The sequence below is a fragment of the Lonchura striata genome, chromosome 6 (genome assembly GCF_050655825.1).
Source record: "Lonchura striata isolate lonStrDom1 chromosome 6, ASM5065582v1, whole genome shotgun sequence".
Lineage (NCBI taxonomy): Eukaryota > Metazoa > Chordata > Aves > Passeriformes > Estrildidae > Lonchura > Lonchura striata.
In genome coordinates this window covers 10885002-10896728 of record NC_140708.1, presented here as the reverse complement: position 1 = coordinate 10896728, position 11727 = coordinate 10885002, and the positions used below count along the sequence as shown (strand labels likewise).

The following is an 11727-nucleotide window of genomic DNA, read 5'->3' as shown; positions in this document are numbered from 1 at the left end:
TAATAAGTTACACCTATTAAAAATTAATTTACAAGTATGTGGTTGTCTCATTATCCAACTTGCAGAGTACAAAACACTTTTTCAGGAGATACTCTGCCATTTGCTTGAGGTGGTGCAAAGAGTTTTGCCATTCTGGGCCCCAGCTGTTGTGTGAGATGTTTGTGCCTTCTGGATGTGGCAGCCTTGCAAAACTGCCTTTTTTGTTTTTGCTGCTGACTGGTGAGCATTAATCAGCTTTAATTATCACTGCTGGATATACTAACAGCTTACAAAAGTTGCCCTCTCTATTCTGCTGTAAATGAAGCCTCAAATAGTTGTAGTTGCCTACGGCTGTGTGCTGGAAAACCCATTTTGTTCTGTGGCTTACACTCTCACCCTTTAATCAGCACTTGTTCTGAAAATGGCAGTGCCATGTCTCTGAGGGTGATCTCATTTTTGAGGGCAGTAGCCAAGGGGGATATTGTCATCCATTTCAACCTGCTCAGAAAATGAGACTGCAAAAAACACATTTTGAACTTCAAGAAAAAGCATTATTCTGGTTTTCAGGCAGCTCATCCGGGAGTCTGAACAAAGAAGTTTGGGTTTTGTTGATGCTGTTCTTCTTATGGATGCATCAGGATCTCTCTTCAGGCTGACCCCTGGGACTGACCCCAGGAACACCACAGATGTCACAGTAAGTGTCTGCTTGGCAGTCAAGTGTCTCTGCTCCCATTAGTAGATCCGTAAGGCAGATGGGCTCATGAAACAGGTGCTGAAGAGGGGTTTGCTTGTGTCAGCACAGCTGGCTGGGATGCCCTGCAGGATCCACAATGTCTGCACACACCTGGCAGGTGTGGGCCATTCAGGGAGGATCTGTGTCTTTTTGTACCTTCAGCTGGAGGCCCAGGAGCACCTAAAATTTTGTTGGATACAGCAGAGGGGCAGCTGGAGGCCACTGTGACAGACTTGTCATGTTTAGATGGTCTCTGACTGCACTGAATTGGGGTTACAGTGAGACCCTAAAGACAAGGAGTGCATGTGAACACCTAAGTTCAAGTGCCTTTATCTGAGCTAAACTAAGCCTTAGGCCCAGTCTGACTTCAGAAGGATCTGTAACTTAGAGTTTAAATTGGTATTGTACTTAAGAGCAGAGACAGATCATGTTGAGTGCATGTACTGGAAAAGTAAATTATAAATCTAAAAATCATAACCACAAAGTAAAAGTGCAATGATATCATTCTGCCTTATTTTCAGTTAGCTTACAGAGTGTAGCTGTGTTGTGATGAAGAGGAGAGAGAGAGGGGAAAAATGTGTTGTCACTGGAGAGGGTCCTTACTTCAGCTGTTTACCTATATTTTTCCCAGTAAGTCTACTTTACTAGAGTAAAGTACCGAGTAAAAATGTCTGTGTATTAATGATATTCAGAATCTATTTGAGCCGTGAATGCACATATAATGTGGCATTTATTTATCAGAAGCAGTCCTAGAACCACTCAGCTCTGCATGCCTTTTACTAAATTTTTGATCAGTGTTATGTCAGTGTGCTGGGAAAATTACAAGACTTAAAATATAAATGTGTTTTTTCACCTACTTTATTACCCCAGTAAATTGACCCCAACTATTTTTAATCCATTTTGAAGATAATTAAAATGTCACCAGAGAACTTATATTGATTGTTTTATTTAAACTACAAGGTGAAATGCTAAGTTGGTTTAAATCAGTGAGGTTCAAAAAATGTGTTATTTTTGGTAAATGCCTCAAGTATATTCACTATCTAGGAGCTTTTATTTGATACAGTACGTATTTGGCAGAGCACATCACTTTGGATAGGCAGCACTGAGATGCTTATGAAATGCATTGAGTTTACTTTGATAAATCTTAAACCAGACATAATCTCTTGCCATTAGCATATGGATATCATGATGTAGGGAAATACTGCATTCCATTTCAATTTAGTTTGTGGTTGACAGAAGCGACCACTTTAAATTCACAGCAATCTTTATTATGTTTTTTGCAGGCAGAATTGCATCACATTCTAAATGTCAAGGTGCTGTCAGGCAGCCTGGTGAGAGGCACTGCAGGCACGGGGAAGGTGCAAAGGCAAGTGTGGAACGTCCCAGCACGCCCAGAGGTGCAGGTGTGGTGCTGTGCTCACTGGGAAAGCTGTCTGGGAGGAAACGTGGTGCTGCAGGCATGAGGAGCTGCTGCCAGTGCCTGCTCACAAACACAATCATGGCATTAAATGCCATGGACTGGAGTGTCAGCACTGCAGGTACTGAGGGCTGAGAGGGATTGGAACTGGTTGGTGGGAAAAGAAGAGGAGAAACTCTGCCAGGGTGAAGGTCAGATGGTCAGCACATGTTGCCAAAGCCAACAGCTATTTTCAGGCACAAATCATGAGGGCATCATCAAAATCCTAATTCAATTTAATTAAATTAATTTAAAAATTAAATTAAATTAATTAAATACGCAAATAAGACTACTGAAGTAATCTTGTTTTGTAAAATACTGGCAAACATTTATGAAATGGTCAATTCAAAGAGGGGTTTGGCAGTAGTTTGGACAGATGCAGACAACAGTGGAAATCCTTTTGAGTAGCCCTTTCTATATTGGCAAAGCTCCTATTTAGAGCAAAATATTCTACTTGGGACTGCAGCACTCCCCATTTCAATTGAGAGTTACCCACTTTTATATGAAGATGTAGCTGCATTTCATCCAAAAATATCCTTGAGTGGCACAGATCATTCTGTGCAGCTCGGATTTCTTGTTGTGTTGAAGGTTTATAGGATGAAATTTGTAACATAAATATAACAATATTATTACTTCCCACACTAAGAAGGTATGGCAAAATACCTTTTCCTGCCTTTGGTTCAGCCATGCCTGGGTGTAGCAAAGAGCGCTTAAGGCCTGTCCCAGAGAGGGACTGGAGATCAGCAGGAAAGCTGAAAACCACACTGCCACTGGAATTCTTCATTTTGCCACCCTGATGCTGAAATAGCTCAATTTCAACAACAATGAGAAAAAAAAATTCAAAGAATGAGAGCTCCATGTCAGAATACTGTTTCCCTGTAAGTGCTGGAAAAAGAGATTTTAGCTGATGCCTTGTGGCACTCTTGAGGCTGGGCTGATAACATTTCTCAACTGGTCACCAAAGCAAGCCAGGAACTCCTATTTTTCATGTACTCCTATTTTTATTGTGTATCCAATTGTGTATTGATGAACACTGTCTCCATTGTACTTCCCAATCCCTCTCAGGTCTGGAATCTTTTCTTTGTCTTCCTCCATGAAGTTTATCATATGAAAGTGACTGTTTCCTGTCACCTCTCATTTTGTTGCCAAAATCAGTCAGGAACTCCTTCAAACCACTGTAGCATTACGAAGCAGACATTCTTTGTTACAGTGCTGCCTTGAAGAGGAGATATGAGCCAGAGGGGGTCTTACCTGATGTTGACAGCTCCTAGCCTGGTGAGTGTGTGCATGTGTGTCATAACATTTCGGCACAAAAGACTTTGAAACCAACTATATTCCTAGGGAAGAGATTTTATTTTTTTCTGAATTATTTCACCTCTCCTTTAAAGTGGATCTGAGAAGATTGAGTTTTCTGCTGTTTCTCAAGAGAAAGGCAGCAATATCTGTATGGGTGTCACTTTGGTATTGCAAAAATTGAATTGCCTAATCCATTCAACCTGCCTGCAATGAACAGGGTTGCCTCATTTTGTAGCACAGAAGTGATTGTTGGCTTCTGGTACAGCAGCTGGGCCTAGGGATGGGCAGGCAGCACCTACCTCCAAAAGCCTCCAGTTGTACAGGGGTGGATTTTCTTTTCCTCTAATCCCAGTTTCTCTCTTTGCACACACTTGAAGAAAACGTGTGTGACGGACTTGGTATTAGTTTCAATAATTGATGCCAGGATGTTGTTGCTGGAAAAAGGATACAGAAAGTTACAAAAGGAGAGAAACTGCCCTGACAAATGTTCCAGGGGAAGTGATGCCCCCAGCTGTTCCCTCCTCAGTTCTTGGGGTCAGGTGCTACGTAGCAGTGTTTAGCTTTCAGATACAGAATTTTCATTGTCACTGGTGGTGTCCCTTAATTCAAGACACTTTAGTTCTTACACTCTGGCATCCCATTTGTAATGTACCACCTGCTTAAAGGGTTTTTGCTTCTCTTGATCCTTTCTGGGAGAGATTCCTCTGAAGGAGTGTGCACAGCCAACAGAGAAAGTCAGAACCCTTCTGCTTATCCTTGACCTCCAGACCCATCTCCTGCCCTAGCTTGCAGGCAGCCCAGGAACATTGCTGGGCTGGAGGATGTGTCCACATCAGCTGTGGCCCAGAATTCAGTGCCACCTGCCCTGCTCAAGATGACAGGATGTGCAGTGTACTTCTGTTGTATTCCTGTTGGATTCCTGCAAGGGAGGGATGCTGCAGGAAAGAAATGAAGTGTGAGCATGGACCAAAAAGAAACATTTAGTTAGAAATTATCTTTGGAAAGGACTGCATGGATTGCTCAATTTTCATAATGCTTTTAATTTTTTGGTGTTCTGTTCCTTATCTTCATCCCAGTAACAAGAACAAGCATTGTTTCTTGTTCTGGGAAGTATAAAACAGGGCTCTTGCTGCTAGCAGACTCCTTTACTGGTGTGCACTGCACTGTACAGCCAGAAGTGTTCTGGATGTATGCAATGCACAAGTCTGTTCAGAAATATAAAGTTAAAAGCAGCACTGATAAAGTTAGCCAAGGCTTTTTCCAATGAGTTTTCCTTAAGTGCCTGGAAGAAACATACAAGAGAACTTCATGACCTAGATGCCTTGCTGACATCTTTCCTTAGGCTCTATATTTCTGCATCCTGAGGCAGGACAGAGTGAAAAATAACTTATTCAACATTATACTTCTCACCATTTTCTCTGGCATTGTCATTAGTTTTTTATCAATTCTCTTTGTATCTGTTAGCTATGTGAAAAATTTTTCACTTCTAAAAGCTTTTTGCTCTTTTGTGAGACAGTTTAAGCAACTGTGATTCAAAATTACTGTAACTCTTTCTTCTCCCTTTTTCAAATGCTGCATCAGAATTAAAGAGGTGATAGTAAACTCCAGAAATGTATGGTATGAAGTACAGCTATGCCTAGTTAGAATTAGTCCTTCACAGCCACAGAAGTTTAGTTTTGTTGGCAGACACTGAACAGCAACAGCCTGCACAACTAGTTCATTGATCCCTTATCACTAAAGTGCAGCTGTTGATTCAGTCATTGCTGCTTTGTTTTCCAGCAGAAATTTAAGTATGTCAGGATATGGGAAAACTCAGCTAAATAAGTAAAAGCCACTAGAAACATTTTTTTGCGCAGTAAAACTTGTTTATGAATCAATAAAACTGCGAGTTAGGGTTCGGATGTTCTTCATCTTTACAATTCTTCTTTGGGAGCCAATGAGCTGTTCCAACACACACCAGAAATGGTCTAAAAGCTCCCACTGATTTCCAAACAGACTTTGGATCAACTCCATATGGTTGTTTTGAACTCCTGCAGGGAGGATTCTGATCCTATCTCCAATGGGAGCAGATATTTGTTCCTAGTGCCATACTGGCTCTGAAATGCTGCAGAAAGAGAATACTTTTTTTTTTTTTAACAGCAAAAATATTTTCTCTAATTCTCTCTGGTCTGTCACATCTAGTAGAGCTAGAATTGTTAGACCTTGGGCAACTTTTGTCATGTTAAGACTGAATTTTCCTCACCTCCATTATCAATGCACCAAAATCATTCAATGTATCAGAGAAGTTGAAGTGAAAATGTAGGTGATGTGCAGGAGAAGCAAGCTCAGCAGTGAAATAAATGTGCATTCCTGAGTTTCCCAGAAAGCAGCAGGGTTCATGTGATATTGCCTGGAACAGTGTTCCTGATGTTCATGTTTAGGGCCAAAACATGAGCCAGTAGGTTAATGTCATGCAAATATTTATCAAAGGTCCCAACCAAAAATCTGGGTGTGGAGCCATCATTTCTAACACAGCTTTTAAAGAAAGAGATAAAAATGTTGAGTCTGTGGCATGTAGAATTTACACACTGTTGCAAAAGGCCCTCCAGAGCAATGGAAGGCTCTGCAAAAAGAGCTCCTTCATCCACTGGAGCATGGTGCCTTTCTAGGGAGGATGTCACCTCCTCACACTGTCTCCATGGGCATGACCTTCCCTACTGCAAAAAAGCATCCTGCTGGCAGGGACCAGCTTACACCTCTAACAGGGAGGAGCTGTACTCCCTGAGATGGATGCAAAGCCCATTTAAGCTCCAGCAGAAACACAGCAGCCACAGAGCTCAAACATTATCCCGATGTGGGTATGGATGGGCTTTGTTAGGAGACTGTGCTCTGTAAAACAGGATAAACGTGTTTACTTAAGAGCCATGTCTTAGTCATGCCATCTTTCATGGCTGCTGCCAAAATAGCATTTCTTCATCTCTCTACCTGCTGCTTTTGCCCCGAGAAACCCAAGCGAGCACCCAGCAGGGCTGATCACCTGGCAGCCCCATGGAGGATGAGCAGCTCCTGATCCAACAGTCTGAGACTTGCTTCCTGACAGCACCAACAGCTTAGCTGACAGGCAATGCAGACTGCACACTGTACCCTTTATTCATGCCATTTGCATCATAGCTGCTTTTACTTCTGCTTAAAATACTTGAAGGAAATAATCCTCATCATGGGCTAAATGCTGTGTGATATCTGAAAGCTTCAGCTGACAGCACTGATTACAAAGGGAGGCACTGAGAGAGCACTTCATCCTGCAAAAGAAGAAAGTATGGAGAAATAAGATTATTTAAGCCAGATTTAATTTTGCTGCAGGATATGGCTTTGTGCTGTTTTATGATGAAGTACATTCTTAGTCATTTGACAAACCTTTGGGAAATGAGACCATGAACCATTGATACCTTGATTATAAACTTCTGATGTAATAGCTTTCAATAACTTCCACCTAGAAAGGAGAGAATACCTCTGTTTTGTCTCTTTTCTTATACCATTACATCTGCTTCTAGCTTAAAAATAGGTAGAAAGTCTGGTTTCTATAAGCAACTAGTTGTCACTATAACAGGTACAGTTACTAGTAACTACATTTACAAGCAGCAACTATAAAAGCAATTTTTTCCTTACTGATTCCTATTCTCTACTGTAGGAGAGGTTTAAAACTATCATCCCAGCCAGCTGCAGTATGGTAGTGAGTAAAGATGTTGGAGTAAAAAGAACAAAATATTAGCCTAGAATTCTGTGAGGCAGCAGCAAGGCTTTTTCTGTGTTTCTGTACAACGCAGCATAGTAAGGGCTTGCTCCTCACTGGAGTTTCTAGGCACTCCCCAGACATGTTTTTAGAAAGTGCTGCTGCTATAGTCTGCTCATGCTCTAACAGCAGTGGTGCCATTTTTGAACTCTTCTTCCATTTATATGCAACTCTTACTTTGAAGGATGGAAATAACATGTATGGATAAGTTAGAATTTGTGGAGCAAAGAAAACAGTCATGTGAAAAGTTTGAATATCCTTATTTTGCAGAAAAATTAAGAGCCTTCCTGGGGCTTCTTAGGTGTTTATTTTGAGCCAGTCGAATTATAAGGCATATCTAGAAAATGTTTAGGTTGAGCTGTGGCTCAGGTAACTCCACTTATGTAAAAGCAAAAGAGAAAATAATTATTAGTAAAGCTGGCTGGGATGGTTTAGGGTTCTTGGATTTCTCTGCAAATACTGTGTGGAGCTTGTGCTGGAGCTGATTGATAGCTCCAGCCTGGAGGAGGCTGCTGGGCTTGTTACCAACTCATGAGTATTTTATCATCATGGCCAAGTGTGGAAGGGTGCTGGGAGCTGTTGCCTGTCATTCTCACCTCCCTGCTTGTTCACAGGACGAGCACAAGGAGCCAGGGTTGTTTCTGGGCCTCATCACTTTAGTTGCACAAGATTGAGTCCTTGGGATGATGGATTTTCCTGCAGCCTTCCCCTGGGTGTGGACAGACTCTTGGGGCTGTGCTGGATGTGAGCACTCCCTCAAAAACAAGGGGTTTCATTATGCCGAAGTGTGGGAAAGCTGTTAACTCTTGTACCTTTCTGCCTTTGAAGCTGAGAGTGTGTGAAAATAGTCTTGTATTAAGAGCTAACCTGAAAGTATCAATATATGGATCATATTAGGATTTCTTATACGAAAGGGAGTGACATTCACAGCTGTCCCCCTGCTACCAGCCCTTGGAATATGTCACGAGGCTCCTACAAAAAATCTTAGAAAATGAAGGTGTATTTCTGTGCTTTTCAAAGCCTGAACAAGTGAATTACCCAGGCTCCTGTGGCATTTAATGGAGGAGCAGGAGCACCCATTGCTCTCCCATGCATTAAGTATTATCAAAGGAACAAACCAGATCACTCTGCTTCTGAGGATCAGAAGAAAACCTTGCAATGCAGTGTTAGGCAGACAAGGCAGCAATGACTTTGCACATGGGAACACACACTGGAATCACAGCAGTAATATAGCTTGATTGCAGCACTGGAACATGACTGGATTTGCCACCCTGGGGTCCTTTTGGAGGCAAAAAAACCCCAAAGCCTATAAAGATACAGCTTACATGAAAGCACATTATGTGAAGCTGTAACATGTTCTGATGTAAATTCAGTGCAGTGTTTGAAACTGAATTAACAAAAAAACCCTCTAAGTCTGGGAATAAAACTGAAGTGATATCAGGTTGTCCTGAGGGAAACCAAAATGACAGTAAAAAAAGAAAGAGTCTTGGGGACTCTGCTGCTGTAATGCACAGTGGGACTGGCCAGCAGGGTTTCATGTCAGATCATGAGATTCTGCACCATTTTTCTGTTTTTGCTGTTTCTGTGGCCATCAGAGGAAAGTGTGCTGTCCTGCTCTGTGTGTAAGGAGTGGGAGCTCCAGGGACAGGAATGGGGTGAGCAAGAATAAACTCTGCTTTCATGGCTTGCTGCTGGATGCTCACATGGGTGCTTCAGTGAAAATCAAAGTTTTAGTTCCCAGGGAACAGCTGTGATTTTTGCATGAAAATCACTGTGTGAAGTGCACTTGGATGTCCACCTCTTCAATCCTTGCCAGAAAAGAAGCTGGAATTTACGTACTGTCAAATATTGCAGTGTAGAAGCCCAGGAGTGACTTTCAGGTGTTGAAATAGAATTTTATATTAGCAGACTTGAGTTCAGGGTCAAACCCCAGAAGAAAGGGCTGGGACTTCAGAGATATCTTTTCTTCATGTTGTCTATTGCTTGGTGCAGTTCTGAATCATAGCTAGTGTGCTGGCTCTAGAAATTACTAGACGATGATGAGAAATGTAAATGTTAAAATCAGCACTTGGATTGTGAGGCCCATTCCTGGAGACTCAAAATAAGGTCATCCAAACCTAAGAAGCCCCTTTGTAATTTTGCACTTTCTCCTCTTTCTACCCCAAAACCACAGCAGTGTGATGGTTAGCTTGAAGTGGGAATGACTTTTTTAAAGAAAAAAAGGTTTGGTTTTCCTTGTGGAACAGAGGATCCAGCAGCCACCTTTTGAATTGAGTGTGTATCTCTGTTACTGTCTACCCAGAAAACCTTCTGTGGATGTTCTCAGATGCCCAGTGATTTAGAAAGTGTGTACTGATTCTCATGCAATGAAATTTTGCAGATCCTTTTCTTGCAAAAACAAGAAAGGAGGATGGGGGAGGAGGCATCTTTTGTCTCAGCACTGATTTGAAGTGGGATGCTTCAAAATTCTTTTATTTCCCCATAGATAGGGAGTTCCATTTTTTCTTTATTCTAGACAATGAGATTTTCTTAAACTTTTAGATTTGTTAGGAAGACAAAGGCACTGAAAGCTTTGAAATGCTTGAATATTGCAGCAGCAAGGTCTTAGAAACTTCAGAAGACTTTGTGTGATATGTGGGATAGCAGCTATTCTCTCACTACATTAAAAATGCAGGGTTGGAGTAGTTGTTGCCTAAAATCCGTCCCCCACAAGCCTCTCCTGTGGAACAGCAAATTGAGATAAACTTCAGGCAACACAGTCAGACCCTCACTCACCACAGCTGGCTTAGTGATAGAAGCAAGAAAGGCTCTTTTTGCAGGGTTTTATTCCAGCAAAGGCTATAACATGTAGCTGAAGGGAACCCAGAGAGGTAAAATAGACCACAACCACGTGGAGGAGACAGCTTAAGAAGGGGAAGGGGTGGGGGATGGAGCTAAGGGCTGGGCAGTGGGGTTTGGTCTCCAGGGGAAGGGGGGTGGCCACCAGGGATACCTGTCCAGTGAGGGGACAGGGAAAGGAGAAACCAGGGGAGGTTACACAGGGGAAGTTGTGTCACAGAAGCCCAAATGGGCGACTGCTTTTCTCCCCAGGAGGATTAACTTTATGGTGAGTAGTTACTGCTGTTGCCAGGGCCAAGGACTTGGGAATTGACCAATGTGGGAGAGTTAATGGGATGCTACACACTACTAAAAAGGAAAAGCAGCTGACTTCTGTGCTTGAAATGACTGTTCCCATAATCACCTTGTGATTCCATTTAGTAGAGTTTGTGAATGTTGTTCATTCATTCTAATATAGGAGCCTGACTTAAATTTTGTGATATATGATCATCTCTCCAAATCAGAATGCAATTAGCTCACTAAAATAGTTTAAATTCTGTCTGTCTCTAACAATAAAGTGTATCAGACGAGATGAATTTGAAAGCCTGCTGTTCCCCTTGTAATACACCTCCTTCTTTCCATATGCCTGCCTCCTCCTCCTCCAGAAAAAATATGCAGTTTAATTTACATTCTATTTAAGCTTGGGGAGAATTCTTCCTTGGAACACAATTATCCTTGGTATTGGTTTTGAGGAAGAGCCTTAGGTATTTAGTTACAAGATAAGGTGTCTTGTTATGGGGTGGAACACCTACTATTTTAAGACTAAAAAAAATCATGGCTGGAGAATTTGTAGACTTTTGGTGAGGTATGACTTGGTGCTAGTGTGGGAGGAATCACTTGTTGTTTTGGTGTTTTAGTTTCTCAGGAGCAGTGGAGATCCCACAGCCAGCTGGCCCTGGCTGTGTCCTGCAGGATCTCATCCCCAGGATCTCCTCCCCAGGATCCTGCCAGGCTTCTCCCCCTGGGCAAACCAAGGCTGTGGTGAAGGCCAGTGTGTCACACCGTGTCCCCAGGACTCGGGACTGATGGGCAACCAGGCAGCAAAGCAGTGCTGTGAGCACAAGGAACTACAGCTGCTGCAGTGGTGACAAGGTTCCAAAGGCAAGAATGGAGCCTCAATCTATGATTTTATATTTTATTGCTGTCTTTTTCCTTTGCTCCTGAATTAAGAGCTGCATCAGACAACTTAGGAAAAATAGTCCTGCCCTAAAGGCTTTGAGAGTTGTTAGTAGCTGTGGAGCCGCTATTAGACAATGGTGCTTACATGTAAAAAAGCAATAGAAATTCTGACATTCAGATCCTCAGCTCTGAAGATCCAGCTACTTTAAAACTTGACTTACAAACTCAATTATCTGTTAAATGAAAATCACTCATGTTCTAAAGTTGAGTGCTGCTTCCTTACCCAGAAAATCAAATTTGTCTTAAATTATGATGATCCTTATTTTTTAAAGAAAATACATTACTTAAAATTCTGTGTGCAACAACTGAAGCATTTTGAAGATAAATAGAAAACTTAGAAAAAACATTAGTATGTTTTGTTTAACGCTTTAATTTGTTTGTTGTTCAATGTGCAGGCTTTTTTCCTTTTTAAATCTTTGCAGTAAGAACAGAATTTGT

General features: G+C 41.8%; 1 long non-coding RNA gene across 3 annotated transcripts in view; it reads left to right on the top strand.

The window, feature by feature from the left end:
- The window catches only part of LOC144246565 (uncharacterized), a 538094-nt gene that overhangs the window by 123151 nt on the left and 403216 nt on the right, over positions 1 to 11727 (top strand). For all 3 annotated transcript variants that reach the window (XR_014956250.1, XR_014956249.1, XR_014956251.1), the window contains 2 exons: positions 547 to 673; positions 1996 to 11211. This is a non-coding gene — a long non-coding RNA (uncharacterized LOC144246565). The remainder of the gene's footprint in view (positions 1 to 546; positions 674 to 1995; positions 11212 to 11727) is intronic.